Genomic DNA, 15,660 nt, shown 5'->3' on the forward strand with positions numbered 1-15,660 from the left:
TTGGTGGCCTCGTTCCGCCACGGTCTGATTTTTTGGGCTGTTTATCCTAATAGGACCGCCGGTTTTGCCGTGGTACCGGCGGACAGTTGATTTTCACTACCATGGCGGTCGGGGTGGTTTTCCGACCACCATTCTAATAGACCACTAAGTATCAGTTACATATAGCATTCAAACACCAGTGGGTCACCGCTTGCATTCATCCTTTTGCGGATGATAAAGCCTGTCCTATCGTGTGTGTAATGATTCTGACCTATTACTGAGGGGTGGGCATTAGGGTGTTGGAATAGGAAAGACTCTATGGACGAGGAGTAACAGGTCATGAACAGTAGATTTATCATACCCTCTGATATTCATATTATCAGTCTCTGGGTACGTTCTTCAGCACAATACAAAATGCTTATGCAGGAAGCAAAACGAGCCATTGTCTGACAGGAACATTTCTGGAGTGATGTTTTTCTTTTGCCGACTTTGACTGTATGGTATGGGAGTGCCTGCCCGCCTTGGGGTGGGGGGCAGACACGAGTCATGTGTTTCCCACCACCTCCCTCAAGCTTCCATTTTTTAACTTGGTTCATTAGAATCCACTTTAGTGTGCCTTGTTCTACAGTCTTTTTCAGTGGCACACAGCTAGCAATATCTACAAAGAATTCAGACCTGGCTGAGTCTAGGAAAATGGGAAATATATTTACAATTTAGAAGTGGCTTTTTAAGTTTGCATAAATAAGTTAATACATGCATTTGCGTTGTGTGTGTGTGAGCGTGTGCAGAAGGAGGCCGGTATACATAACCATATATGTCCAAGAATGTATGGACATATATTTGTGTGCATTGCAAATGTCAGATTTCTGGAAAAACTCCAGAATCTTTGTCTGTGCATCTCTTAAAATCTGCTTCCATTGTCTATATAATGTGTGTGTGGATCAGTGTGTGTACATATATCTACACACACTTTCATTTTTCAACTTTGTTTCTGCATACAGAGCTTTATGTATTCAATAAATAGTGCATTTTAGGTGAGTTATTTAACGTTCCCAAATCTCATCTTACCTATATAGTTATGCATTATGCAAGGCAACCTGGTTCCCCTTGCCGGAGAAATTCAAAGGGAATTTTCAACTCCCTGTAGCTCATCTACCACTCAGTTTATTCAATATAGCCAGCCTGGTGATGAGCAGAGTATTTAATGATCCCCATTTCTTTTTAGAAATGGACATCCTAAAAAAAATTCAAAACGAAAATTGGATGATGTAGAATCTGATATTATGGAAGCAAGAAATAATTCTACATGGAAGCAAGAAAATAATCTAGACATGATGAACAGGAGGAGACAGAAGAGCCAAGCACAAGCAGTTTTGCAGGACCACTTTCAGCTCCAACAGAATGTAGCAATGATGTTGATGCTCCTGTAAATGATATTGGATTGTATTTTAATTTAGCTAAAAAACTAACAGATGATGTAAAATACAATCTTCTAATAAATATGTATACTCCACCAGAAATGTATGACTTCAAGAAAGATTCAGGTGGAACACTCTGTTTCCGTCATGTGTGGATTAATCAATAGTCACCATGGCTTAGCTACTCTCCACAACTTACTTTTCCACTGTGCACGTGGTCACTGGTAATGTGAGAGCAATGAGAATTGCTTGCTGGACTGATGGAAATATATCTGTGTGGATTAGCAAATCCAGAAATCCATTGTCAAACTGATCATCCTTCGTTGGCCAGATCTGTAACCATGTCACAGCTTCGGCTTACAGGTTTTCAATGTCGTAAATTTTTCTGATGTTTGCAATATGTCATTTGTATTGCTCAAGTGTCATTTTTGCCATATATTTTGGGTAAAGTGAGAACAAACTCAAATTTTTCTTGTTTTCATCGCCAAACCGGCTTTATAATGATGCGATGATAGAGTCCATGTATGGTACAAAAATAGACTGGCCATAGTATTCTTCCACAGAAGAGGAACCAAAATTAGAATGAAATACTTGCCGGCCACACTGTCTGGGAACACAAAGTTTGATGTTCTGTTTTTCTGGCAGTGTTTGACATTTTGCAAAAATGTCCTTAAATTGCTCTACTGCTTTTTGTCTGTGATCACAGAACACAGTCAGAAGGTCTTGCACATGATTACACACCTTGAGGATATCAAGCAGAACAGCTTGGAGAGCCTGGCTTACAGATTCCAATCTTGATGAGTAATATGAAAGTATGGATAAGCAAAAGAGAAAGCTCACTGTGCTGGAGGAACATTGCAATAGATATGCATCCTGATATGTTTTCCCTGATGCTGTAATGCCCAGTAAGCTTAATTGCTCAAAAATCTCTGCAAAGTGTGAGTTAAAAATGTGACTGCTCTTATATTTTGCTGTCCATCGTGTTTCACTCAGCAATGGCAGATTAGGAATAAGAGATCTTTTTTTTTGGACTCTCACGGAAAAACCTGATGATGGCTTTCACTGTGCCAATAGAATTCCGTATATCAGGAACACCATTTAGGTCATTAACAACCAAATTAAGTTTATGTGTAGCACAGTGAGCAAGAGAAGCTTTAGGATATTTTCTCTTTATTATGGCTTGAACGCCACCTTCCTTTCCTGACATTGTAGAGCATCAATCATATCCTTGGCCATGGAGTTTTTCTAAGTTTATTCCAAATTTAGAACATGTATCCATAATCCTATTTGCAATTGGGATAGCATCCATTTCTTTTAAGGTTGCAAATCCAAAGAATTCTTCTCTGATGACAGCTTCGGTTCTACTTGTCATGTCTACAAAACGTACTCCAAGTGACATCTGTTTTTTCCGGATATGTTAGCACTTTCATCAGCAATGATTGAAAATCCATTTGACCTATTGACTAAGGATACTAGATCTTCTCTTAATTTTTTTTCACATAATGTAATAAGTTCATGTTAAACTCGAACAGATGTATAACGTGCATTAACTGGTGCATTTTCCTGATGGTTCTTTAGTGTGACATCTCCTGCTTCAATGCGAAATTGGTACAGACTGTGCACATTTCCGGATGTACTTTTTTTCCCACGTAAGGTAATGTCATGTGTGCCACAAAATGAGATAATAGACAAAACTGGAAATAACTTTTTCAGTTTTTCTTCAACATGCATTTTCACAGCGTTGTCTATTTAGCAAACAATACTTGTTTCCGGTTTCTTTCTGATTGCCAAAAATTGAGTTGCATCCACTTGTGCGTTTTTATGCCAAGACGATAAGACATGCTTGTGTGCACTTTCATGGAAGTCTTTATATTTAGTGAAAGGCATATTTTTTTTATTTTTTTTATTGACACCCCTATATTTATTAATAAAAATCTCTTGAAGATAAAAAGATAAACAGCAGCCTGACCCGTCACAGTAGGCATGACCCATTCCTCCAGGCACAATCCTATGAGGTGAAGGGCTTTGTTCCAGCACCATGGGAAAAACTTCCCTCCTGACGAATCTTGTGTTTTGCATCCCTGTGCCCTCACAGCTTCATGCTGGCTCATTGCAGCGTTTGAGTTTTCACTGGAGTCTCATGGCATTCCCATGGTGATCTGGCGGCACCCCAGCGAAAGACGTCTCCACTAATTTTGCAAGTAGGGTGTCCCCCCACACACTTTTCCCCATCACGGACCTTCCTGGGTCTTGTAGATGAAGCATCTCCCCAACCCAACTCATTGCCTTGGGAAACAAAAAACAGATTGGACCTCCTCCATCATTGCCATGGAAGAAGCCCATTCTCCAAAGGAATGGGGGCCACCATCAGACCATGGATTGGAAGGAATTCTGTGGGTAGAGGATGCCCACCAGGTCTGCTCTTCGACAATGCTTAGAGTTCCAAAGGTACATTTTACTAGTCAGCAATGAACAGAAGAAGCTGGTTCTAGAGTAGCAAGGGTGTATCGTACCACTGGAAGGTCCTTTGGAACAAGCAGTTAGAGTCATACAGGGATGTCATGCCCTCGGGCACTGCCCAGAAAAGGTCAGCTTTAGAGTTTCAGGGGTGGTCCTGGTTAAGGAATGTCTTCATTTGGAGAAGTTTTGACTTGCTGCAGAACTTTATCATCATTCATTTGGAGCGCCCAATCAAAATTCAGCGAGCAACTCTCCACAGTGATATCGTTGTGATATTTCAGTGCGAACATCATCCACTTGTGTCATCTTCTCGAGGACCGGGATCAGCAGGAAGAGCTCCTCGTCTTCAGGGTTCCCCAGCCAGCTCTTCACTGGGATTCGGTTAAAATTCTGGTATGGGCAGGTGTGTGGAGCATCATCCACAATCACGGTTTTTGCCAAATCCCTCTGCAGCACCTTTAAGTTTTTGATATAGTGGCCCAAGAAGCAGACACAATCCTCCCGGAAGAGTTGGTGTTGTATCAGCTTCCTCTGTGGGTCGAGGACATCCAGAAACTTTTCAGCATACTTCTTCTTTGCTGTGGTAAAGACAAAGATCTCATACATCTTGGAAAGTGTTTCTGGGAATTCTCTGACATGAGGCCTCAACTTCATGTAAACCGTGTAACAAATATCCTGGAAACGGATGGGAAAGGTGAACTGTGTGTCTTCTAAAGGGGACAAGGAGCAGCGGACAAGGGTGTCATCCAGATCCAGGACCAGGGTACTCTTGGGTGCGCTGCGGGTCTTGAACGGGATGTCTTTCCTCTTCAGAGAGGAGCTGTCTGAAGGTGGGGGCATGTTGTACACAAAGGAATGTCGGCTGAAGAGGTCCTCTGTGTCATCCATCGGAAGCTCACTGAAGTACGGGGCATCTTCAGGTCTAAGACGCTTTCTCTTCACTTTCTGCATGGGGTGGCTGCAGCAGTCTTGAATCTCTTCTGACCGTTTTCGCTTCATCTTTGCCCGCCTTGAGGCTCTCTTTATGGGCTTTGTTAACAGTTCCTCCTCTTCCTTGCCACATAAGGATGAGCTGCATCTTTTCACTCTCTGGGCCCTTAATTCCAACCCAGGTGTTCGGCGGGATTTGGGGGTTCGTGGACTTACGTCAAAGTTCCCGGGACGTGGGGTGCGGGGTGTGGTTGGTTCTGAAAGTTCTCTCACTGGGATCTTACGTGACCGGAGGACCATTTCTTGAATCTCTTCTGACCGTTTTTGCTTCATCTTCGCCCGCCTGGAGGCTCTCTTTATGGGCTTTGTTAACAGTTCCTCTTCTTCCTTGCCACATAAGGATGAGCTGCATCTTTTCACTCTCTGGGCCCTTAATTCTAACCCAGGTGTTTGGGGGGGTTTTGGGGGTTCATGAACTTGCATCAAAGTTCCGGGGTCGTGGGTTGAGGGGTGTGGTTGGTTCTGAAAGTTCTCTCACTGGGATCTTACGTGACCGGAGGACCATTTCTTGAATCCCTTCTGACCGTTTTCGCTTCATCTTCGCCCGCCTTGAGGCACTCTTTATGGGTTTTGATAACAGTTCCTCCTCTTCCTTGCCACATAAGGATGAGCTGCATCTTTTCACTCTCTGGGCCCTTAATTCTAACCCACGTGTTTGAGGGGGTTTTGGGGGTTCGTGGACTTGCATCAAAGTTCCGGGGTCGTGGGGTGAGGTGTGTGGTTGTTTCTAGAAGTTCTCTCACTGGGATCTTATGTGATCGGAGGACCATTTTCGCCAGAGCGGGATGCGACGTTGGATAGTGAAAGGCAAAGTTATGAATGCTCCTTGTATCCTATGATGAACTGGCTGTGGAAAAACTGTGCAGAACTTGCAAATTGCACCTTTCAGTTGTGGAGAGTAGCTAAGCCATGGTGAATATTGATTAATTCACACATGACGGAAACAGCGTGTTCCACCTTAATCTTTCTTGAAGTCATACATTTCTGGTGGAGTATATGTATTTATTAGAAGATTGTGTTTTACATCGTCTGTTAGTTGTTTTACTAAATTAAAATACAATCCAATATCATTTCCAGGAGCATCAACATCATAGCTACACATCATGTCTGAGGTTGGTGATGACATTAACATTTTGCCTCCCCGGAAAAATGTCTGCGGATGCCCATGGCTGGGACCCCAAAGAACCACCCAAGGTGAATAAGGAGGGACCCCATGGAGGACTGGTGCAGTGTGAGAACACAACCATGTGCTACGTACAATTCAATGGGAGAGTTGTGATTGCAGTTTAAGTGATTACGGACCCTTCCCAGTGGATTACGAAGAAACCCTTTAGAACATAGAAGGTTGGAGAGCCACCCCACCTGTGGATACTGAAGTACTTGTGTTACCTATTCCAGGGAAACCGGGTGCATAGGGCTGTAGTGGCATCGGAAACCATTGTCTATCTCAGTGGGAGTCTTCAAAGAAATGCCACTGCTGGAAAGAAGAAAAGTGTCTGGTGGAACCAACAGGTAGATTCTTGTGGACGGAACCTGAAAGCAGAGGGAACAGAGTCTAGGTCACTCAGGAGTGACCAGGGGCTCAGTAGATGAATGCCCACCGACTTCGGGGGCTTCAGGTGTGAAGAGGGAGACCTTGACTCTGCAGCCACGGGGACCAGGAGGTGTTGAGGATGACCAGGAGCTGGATACGAGCTGTACCACGAAGGATGTCGAGTTCTGAGGGGTCGGTGTTCAGCGGGAGCACCAACAAGCCTTGGCAGCTGCAACCCACGAAGAAGGTTGAGTAAGGTTACGGTCTGGCCCAGCAAGGACCAGGAGACTCACCACAGCAAGGGGAGTCAGGGCAGGCCTGGAGAAACCAGAGGAGCCCAGTAAAAGTAGTGTTGTCCCTCAAAAGGACCCACAGGCCGGAGGCAGATGAGTTGCGAGGGGACCTCTAGTAGTTTCACAAAGTAACAGCTTGCAGGGCACAGAGTGCGAGGAGGCCGAAGTCCTTTGTATAAAATGTGCACAGAGGTTGGGGCTATCAATAGCTTAATGCACTTGTTTGGGAAATCCCAACAAGCATGGTGTCGTGGGCCCATACCCGTGCAGGTACCACTGGAAGAACATGGGCAGGGTGGAAGTAGTCTTACTGACTGAGTCTCTTTCTGTCTCCTCAGCCCGAAGAACACCACCATTCCAGACACAGCCTGCGGGAAGAGGATGCTGAATATATTGAATAGGGCTCCTTTAATTAGAAGCGGGAGACAAGTGACGTCAGGATGAGGTCGAAGGGAGCTGGCCATTAGAGGGATAATTGCAGGAGGAAGAGGAGGAACCCGGAAACATCGGAGCGAGTTGGAGAGTCGAGTAACCGAAGGAGCCAAGGAGTCCGAGAAGGAGAGACTGAACTTCGCTATATTCACTCAACGTGAAAGCGGTACCAACGAGAGGGCCAGGAGGCCTCCGGGACGGTGCTGTGCCAGCCACGCTCCAGGAGGAGCGTGGCTTCACCAGGTACGGGAGCGTGTTGAAGGGTGGGCGTGGACGAAGCCTGCTGCGTAAACGCTCTTCCGGATATCCGCACGTACCCCAGACTCCCTGCACTATCACCCGCCTAGGATTTGTGTGACTCTGCACCGGTGGTCCCTCACTCCTTTTTCCCTTAAAATACCTATTGATTTCCGGAAACCTCAAGGATGCCACGTTCTTTCTTTTGTCTCCTTTTGTTTTCCCTAATCTCTGAATCCTTCACGAGAATCAAACCCCAGGGAAGAAAACAGAAGCGCTAGGGGGCACTGTTGCTGGCAGTCAAGGGAAAGGAGGACAAGAAGACGCTATTCTCCAGAGACAAACTATCCCACACCTAGTCTCGAACTCGCAGGGAGATAAGAAGTAATATCCCCACCTACATGTTCCGAAGTATTATAAGAAAGACAAGGCTATGACACAATAAAACCCGCCTTTAAGCATCCTTTCCTCTCCTCCACTCATTGCTCTCCTTAACACATATGCACTTGCAAAAGTTCACGGTGCACAGGGGTTCGGGTTATGCAGTCCCCACAAGGGATACTCGCCTCAGACTTGGTGAGAGGACAGCTCAACCTCAAGGAACATAGGAACCCACCTCCTGTGGTGCTGGAGCTTTTGGAGTCCACAGGAGCTCAGGATCAGCAGCCCAGTCAGTTGCGTTATAGTTCCTGCAAATGCAGGGGAGTGACTCCTTCACCCCAAGGGAGATAACTTTAGTTGTCCTTGATGCTCCACAGGTCCTGCACGGAACCTGTATGATGCACGGGTACAGACGATGCTTTGGACGCAGAGGGAGACCCGCCTAGTCGAAAGTCCAGCGAAGTTTAGAGTGTCCAGAAGGTCGAAGATCAGTGGTTTCTTGTGCAGAATCTTGTGCAGAATCTTGCCCACGTTGAATCTTTGGTTCTACAGCAAGGTAAGCCCTTTGGTACCCAAGGGAGAGGGATGGACAGATTCAGGGGACCCTCCCAATGGAGGGTCAGGACAGCGGGGAGGATTTTCCCTTGTCCTTTGTCCAGTTTCGCTCCAGAGCAGGAGCCAACGGCTCCCAGGACTGGTTTGAACTGGACTATGCACAGGGACACCAAGTGTGCCCGAGTTGGAGACTTTCAGGCACTTTGGAAGTGCACCCTCCCAGCCCCAATACACTAAATCCTGTCTGGGAGGTGGTCACACCTCCCTGTGACAGGATGCCTATTGTTCTGCCTTCACCTGCTCGAGATTGGCTCAGCAGCAGGAGGGCAGAAATGGGTCTCTGGTTGACAGCAACCATTTTGTGCTGCCCCGGTCGAGAAGGTTGGTACCGGGAAGACCTGGAATCCCACGAAGCTCACTTCAGAACAGTGGAATCATACCTTCCACACGGGTTACCGGTGTCAAAGTATGATTCCAAGGTGTTTGATACCAAACACTACCTGTTTTGTTGCATCCGTTTTCGAGGTAGCAATTTACACCAGCGTATAATGCACCTCTACCTATATGTCTGGCTGTGTCACCGGGAACCCGGGAGAATGGTCTCCGAAGGCTGCAAGGGTGACCTGCTCATGCAGGGGCACCCTCCCACGCAAATCCCAGCACCCTGCCTTTAGGATTGTTAAGGCCTGCTAGAGGGGTGACTGCAAGCACCAGCTTATACAGGCTGCACTGACAGGCATGTAGTTCCATTTTGCATGGCCTCTCATTGGTGGCATAATACATGCTTCAGCCCATGGGAGGCCTCTGGGGTACCTATGCCCTGGGTACATGTTTACCATATACTAGGGACTGACAAGGGTACCCTCGTATCCAATCTGGAGTGTACCTAAGTACATGGCATAACATTTTATGGAGAAAGCAGATAGACTGGGGTCCTGATAAGCAGGATCCGAGTCAGACTAGTCAAAAACTAGCAAAACACCATACAAAAAGTGGGGGTAACTATGCAGTCAGATCCGAACATGCTACACTCCCTCAAAGCCAAATTTGAGTCAGCATCTTATCCAGCGTGCGAAGCGCTATCTTTTAGCTTCGAAATTACAAAAACACAATGTTTTAAGGGGCTTCTTGTCTATCACCCTCCGGGATCTAGAAGTAGCTTTTTAAAAACCTTCGGCATACAATTGGAAGCCTGGACTTGCGCGAATGACTTCACTGTTTAAGGAGATTTTAATTTTCATCTTGAGCTTTTTGGAGACAAGGACCAGCAGGAAAAAACCCTGCAGCCTGCGGTTTTCTGAGGCATGTTGTCAGGAAAAACAGAACTACAGAAGGCTTGAAAGGAAATGGAGCTCGCAATATAATGATCATGAGAAAGAAATATACAAACGCTCTTTAACTAAATATAAAAGCATACTCATGAAGGAAAAAATGACCTACTAAACCCAGCAAATAGATAGTGCCAAACATTCTTCTTAAGAATTATTTCAGGTGATTACCAATCTTACTAAACTCCCTGGTAATAAAGGAGCGAACAGCAGTCAATCTTCTTGTGATTCACTCGCCCATTGCTCTAGAGATAAGGTTGACCAAATATATCTGTAGTTTGCCACAAATATAAAATTTAAACTCCAGGAAATACATTAGGAATATATACACTGCTGAAGAGAAAAAAAATAATCAGAATGATCTTAAACAATCAACTCCTCTTGGGTTTGCTCCAGTGACACCGGATCAGGTGATTAAGCTAATCCACACGACTAAGCCAGGATCTCCAACAGACCCAGGTCCACCGTTGTTGATAAAACTGATCACAGAATTTATAGCTAACAATTTTACAATCATTTTCAACTCTATGTTTGGGACTGGAAAATGCCCTTCAAAGTGGAAACAAGCTTCAATCCTTCATCTTCTTAAAAACCTAGCCTGAACCCAAAAGATTCAACTAACTATTGTCCCATCTCCCATCTCTCACTGCTGGCAAAAATAGTAGAAAAGGTAATAAATCAACAACTGATGTATTTTATCCAAGAAAATCATCTTCTGGGCCCAATATAGTTTGGGTTCAGACCTGAACACAGCACTGAGATGGCGCTGATCAACACCACCTAGGAGATAGGAGCTGCGTTAGATAATGGAGGAACTGTGGCCTTGGTTTGTTGACGGTATTCTATGTGGTTGATCATTCTGCTTTGATCGACTATTTGGAGACAATTGGTATAAGGAATAAGGCACTTACCCTACTGAAATCTTTCCTAGAAGGAAGAGAACAAACTGTGGCCTTAGACTCTTTAAATTCAAAAGCATTCCCTCTTCCTTTCAGGGTCCCATGGGGGTCCTCACTCAGCCCCACTCTATTCAATGTTTATGTAACAGAGTTAGCATTGCTGATAATTTCCTTTGGAATTTCCCTTACCTCCTTTGTATCAAGGCTCACCTGAGGTTTCCATGGGAATGGGATGTAAGAAGCTGAAGAGCAAGTCCCTACTTCCCGCTATCACTTAGTATGACCAACTCAGTCAAATCAAGACCAGTGTAAGAGGGGAAACAAGGGATGGAGAAATGAAGAAGGTCCCTCGGTGTAACCAGGGTTGCAAGAAGTCGTCAATGGAATTGTGTATGATCCTGCAAATAGAGATACTGCAAAGGGAAAAGTGTAAGCTGAAGTGCTGCTTGGGGCATTGGCCTGCAGTTGTTGCCTGACTGCCAAAGAAAGGAGAAAGGACTTTGTGTGCACTTTATTCAACTTGTGAAGGATCTCCATGGGCTTGAGAAAAGAGCTTGCCTCCAGCTGAAGTCTCAAGGACAATAGATTTCAACCCCCAGCTCCCCAGAGTTCTTTGGAAGTGCCTGCTGCTGTTTTGGGCCTTCTGAGGGACTGCGTGTCACAAGGAGCTGGAAGTGCGACTCAAGAGGAAGAAGTGTGTCGCCGTCGCTGCTGCTGCCGTTGCATCGTGGATGTCGCCGCTGTAGCTGTCGTATTGCACTGCATCGAGAGAAGCGTCTCGCAACGAAGAGGAAGCGTGTCGCCGTCGCTGTAGTTGTCGCATTGCAAAGCATCAAGAAAAGCGTCTCGCATCCATGGAGAAGCATGCCGCCTTCGGAGCTGCTGTCGTCGCATCACAGAACAAGGGTGTTGCCTCTGCAGTTGTCGCATCGAGCGGAAGCATCTCGCAATGTCGGAGAAGAGTGTCGCCGCCAAAGCCGCTGTCGTCGCATCACGGAACAAGGGTGTCGCTGCTGCAGCTGACGCATCGAGTCGAGACTTCTCGCATCATCTGAGAAGCATGTCACATCAGGAAGAACTTGAATGTCTTTATTTCTTTGCACCGGATTTTGCCGCATTTCCATCTTTGCAACACTTTTGTTGCCCTGTGTGTCGCATCGTAAGGTACATTGACTCAAAGTGTCGCATTTTAAGAACTGAAGAGAACTAAGCTAAAACTATCATTTTAAGTATAGTATTGTGGATTTTTGTCGTTTATGGTCTTGTGTTATGTCTATATAAAGAATACTTATTTTTAATATACAACTTGTGTGGTGTCCATCTGTAGTGTTGTCATTTGATTACTGTATGTGTTCACAAATGCTTTACACACTGCCTCTGTCTGCTCATGCCAAGCTACCAAGGGGGTGAGCAGGGGTTATTTTAGGAGTGTACACCCTTACCCTGACTAGAGGCAAGGGTCCCTATTTGTCACAAGTACCTACCTGTGCCAACTAGAGACCCCCAAATCTAACACTTATATTCAATGCACATAAATGATATAAGTATATACATATGAGAAAAAGTAATAATGCAAAAAAAGTGCAGGTTTATATATTGTTTCCTTAACTGCTGTAAACAACTCACTGACTGCACTACTCCGGCACAGCCAAGAACACGCAACAAAAAAGAATACAGGAGCCCAAATGGCAAAAGGAACTTAGTCAGAAAAGTAAATTAGTGGTTTTAACTCAAGTTTTTTGAGTAATGTTGCAGCGCACGCGTGTTACCACATCAGAATATGCCTTGATACTTTTCAATATTTTCATAGGAACACAGCTGGAATTTCACCGGGGGAACTAAAACCTGCAACACAGTCCCCCAAGGGGGGATCCCACAAGTCGAGGATAGAACAGGAGACGCTGAACACACGACCGCCGATTGAACACACCAAGAAATCACCAGGCAGGATGCCGCAATCACCTGGAAGCTGGTGAGTGTACCCAACCATGAAGGAGACGCTCGCTGAAGCTAGAATGCAAAGCGCTCCTTCCGTCTCGTTGGGTGCTTTCGAACCCAAGTGGCTTTGCCCATGCTGCAATCAGCCACAGGGGTGGTGCAGTTGCAACAGTACACCCCCCAACAGTACCCCCCAACCGGTTTGGGTTTCCTGGGGTAGCGTCTTTGAAACAGACACACCAAATGAGGGGCATGAACATGTCACACAGGTCCTTAGGTACGGTCTTCAGATCCATAGCCCTTCCAATGTAGTAGATATTGTAGTCCACCCTGCAACCTTCTGGAATCTACAATGGCTCCTACCTCGTACTCCTGATCATCTCCCACAATGACAGGAGCAGGATGGACTGCCAACACAGTCCCCTGAACTACAGGTTTCAGTAGAGACACGTGAAAAACAGGGTGTATTCTCAGGTTATTTGACATTTTTACGCATGCATTTACAATGCATGCCTTTACAACGCCGTCAGTACACTGACCGCATTGTTACCACACTTTCCTTTACAACGCAAGTCATTACAACGACTTGCTTTAGGGAAGCGCTGGAGTTTGGAATAGTATAGTTTACTATTCTAACTCCAGTCTGTGTAGCAGTAGGGAAGGTGTTGGATTTTAAATCCAACACATATAGTTCTCTAACGCAAGTCATTGTAATGACTTGCGTTGTAATGGAACACGTGTTAACAATGCGGTTGTTGTTCTGACTGCATTTTAAAGGCACTGTGTTGTTCTGAAAGCATTGTAGATGCTGTTTCCAGTACTCTCATAGCAGGAGGGCAGTTCAAGTTTCATGAACACAGGGTATATTATCTTTATGATTTTGTAGGGACCTATGAAACGAGGTTTGAACTTTCTAACCCCTTTAACCGTGATGTCGTGAATGGACAACCAAGCCATGTCCCCAGTGGCGTATTCAGGACTAGGGTGGCGATGTAGATCTGCATTCTTCTTATACTCCGCCTTGGCTTTGTCAAGATTTGTTAATGCTGCATTTTGTGTCTCATGTATCTGCTTGACAAACTTCAGAGCGGCAGGAGCTGATGTAGAGCCAGTTGGGAGTGATAACAGAAAGCGTGGATGAAACTCATAAGAACAGAAAATGGGGGAAGTATCTGTAGAGGAATGTATGTTATTGTTAATAGAGAATTGAGCTGCCCACATAAACGTGTCCCAATCTGAGGTGGATTGTGGTAATTGACATCTAATGTACTGTACTAAACACTGATTTACCCTTTTGTCTGTCCATTGTTTTTTGGGTGATGCCCTGAAGAAAAATGCACATCAGCTTGCAAGCGGTTGCTCAACCATTTCCAGAATTAGGAAATGAACTGAGGATCTAGGATTCATCACAGAAGGAAGCCTGTGTAATTTAACAATCTGTTGTATGAAGATTAAGGCCAGTTCTTGAGATGTTGGAGGTGCTTGCAAGGATATAAAGTGGGTCATCTTTGTTAACATGTCCACTACCACTAATACAATGGTGTTTCCTTGTGTGGTTTGTGGCAGCTCTACCTTGAAATCCAATGAAATGGAATGCCAGGGACCAGGAGGAGTAGGCATTGGAACCAGCAGCTCAGCAGGAACTTGATGTGAACTCTTGCTTTGTGCACATATGTAACATTTCTGTATGTAAACTTTAGTGTTGGTTGCAAGAGTGGGTCACCAGAACTGACGCTTCAATGACTTGACTTGTTTTATATCCTGGATGGCCTGTGAGTAAGTGAGCATGACTCCATTCTAAGGCACGTCTCTGTAATCCTACTGTGGGAACCACTGAACCCCTTTGGATATATAGGACATTATTGGTCCTAACCCCTTGATATTTTTCTTCCCAAGCCTTGACTTCCTCAGATGCTTGTGCTAGTACCACCTCCTGTAGGAAGGCATCTTCGTTACATACTACTCCAAGTATACGTTCAGTGGCAGTTATGAGGGGGGTTCACATTCCTGTTTCTCAACCTCATATCCTAACTGGGACAATGCATCCGCCTTCCCATGTCTCTTCTCAGGTTGAAATTGTACAACAAATTCAAATTTGCTAAAAATCCGAGCCCAACGCAATAGTCTCATAGACAATGCTCTTGCTGATTTCAGAAACAAAGGTTTCTATGGTCGGTGAGGACAGTAACCTTAAGTAAAGCTCCCAGTAGATATTGACGCCATCCCTCAAAGGCTCTTTTTATTGCTAGCAATTCTTTGTCGCCCATGGAATAATTTTGTACAGAGGTATTCAACTTGTGTGACTAAAAAGCCACAGGATCTAAGCACCCTGTTGTTACATCTATTTGGGAAAGGACTCCACCTATAGCCATCTGTGAAGAATCAGCCTCTACTGTAAGCGGTTGAGATGAATCTGGGTGTTTTAGTACATGGGCATGAGTAAAGACCTCCTTGAGTTTGGGAAAGGATGTTTCTGCCTCAGGAGACCAAAGGAACGTCTCCCCTTTCTTGAGAAGTTTAGTTATAGGAGTGGCCAGTGCTGAAAAATTATTAATGATTCACCTATAAAAGTTTACAAATACCTAGGAAACTTTGTACCGCCTTCACTGATCTAGGAGATTGCCATTGTGTGATTGCTGAAGCCTTTCGGGGATCCATGTCTACTCTGTTCAGAGATAGGATAAACCCCAAAAATACATCTTGATGTGTGTATAATTCCCATTTCTTCAATTTCGCAAACAAATGATTCTCTTACTGCCCTTGCGTGGTTTTCATGCTCAGTTACAGTGGATGAATAAATTAATATATCATCAATGTAGACTATTGCATATATGTCCAACATTTCTCTTAGGACCTCGTTTATGAAAATCTGAAAAGCTGCTGGAACATTGCATAGCGCATAGGGCATTGCCAAGTATTCATTCAGGCCAAACTTGGTACGGAAGGCAGTCTTCCATTCATTCCCTTGCTATAATCTTACTAGATGATATGCTCCTCGCAAGTCGAGTTTAGTAAATATTTTGGTGTTTTTTACTTGATCTAACAAGGATGGAATCAGGGCTAATGGATCACTGTTCTTTGTAGTGTTCTCATTTAATGCTCTGTAGTCAATGCAACACGTAAGACCCCTTCCCGCTTTGGGATTAAAAAAGAGGAGAGGAGGCAGGAAACGGAGAGGGTCGGATGAACCCAATGTGTAGCAATTAATCTAGGTAT

The 15,660-nt window shown here is 44.9% G+C and overlaps 1 pseudogene; it reads right to left on the minus strand.

Annotated features, from left to right (window-relative positions):
- Positions 1-4,088: 4,088 nt before the first annotated feature.
- On the minus strand, positions 4,089-5,087 carry LOC147707907 (CTD small phosphatase-like protein 2 pseudogene; annotated as a pseudogene).
- Between the last annotated feature and the right edge of the window lie 10,573 nt (positions 5,088-15,660).

The sequence above is a fragment of the Lissotriton vulgaris genome, chromosome 6 (genome assembly GCF_964263255.1).
Source record: "Lissotriton vulgaris chromosome 6, aLisVul1.2, whole genome shotgun sequence".
NCBI classification, from domain to species: Eukaryota; Metazoa; Chordata; class Amphibia; order Caudata; family Salamandridae; genus Lissotriton; species Lissotriton vulgaris.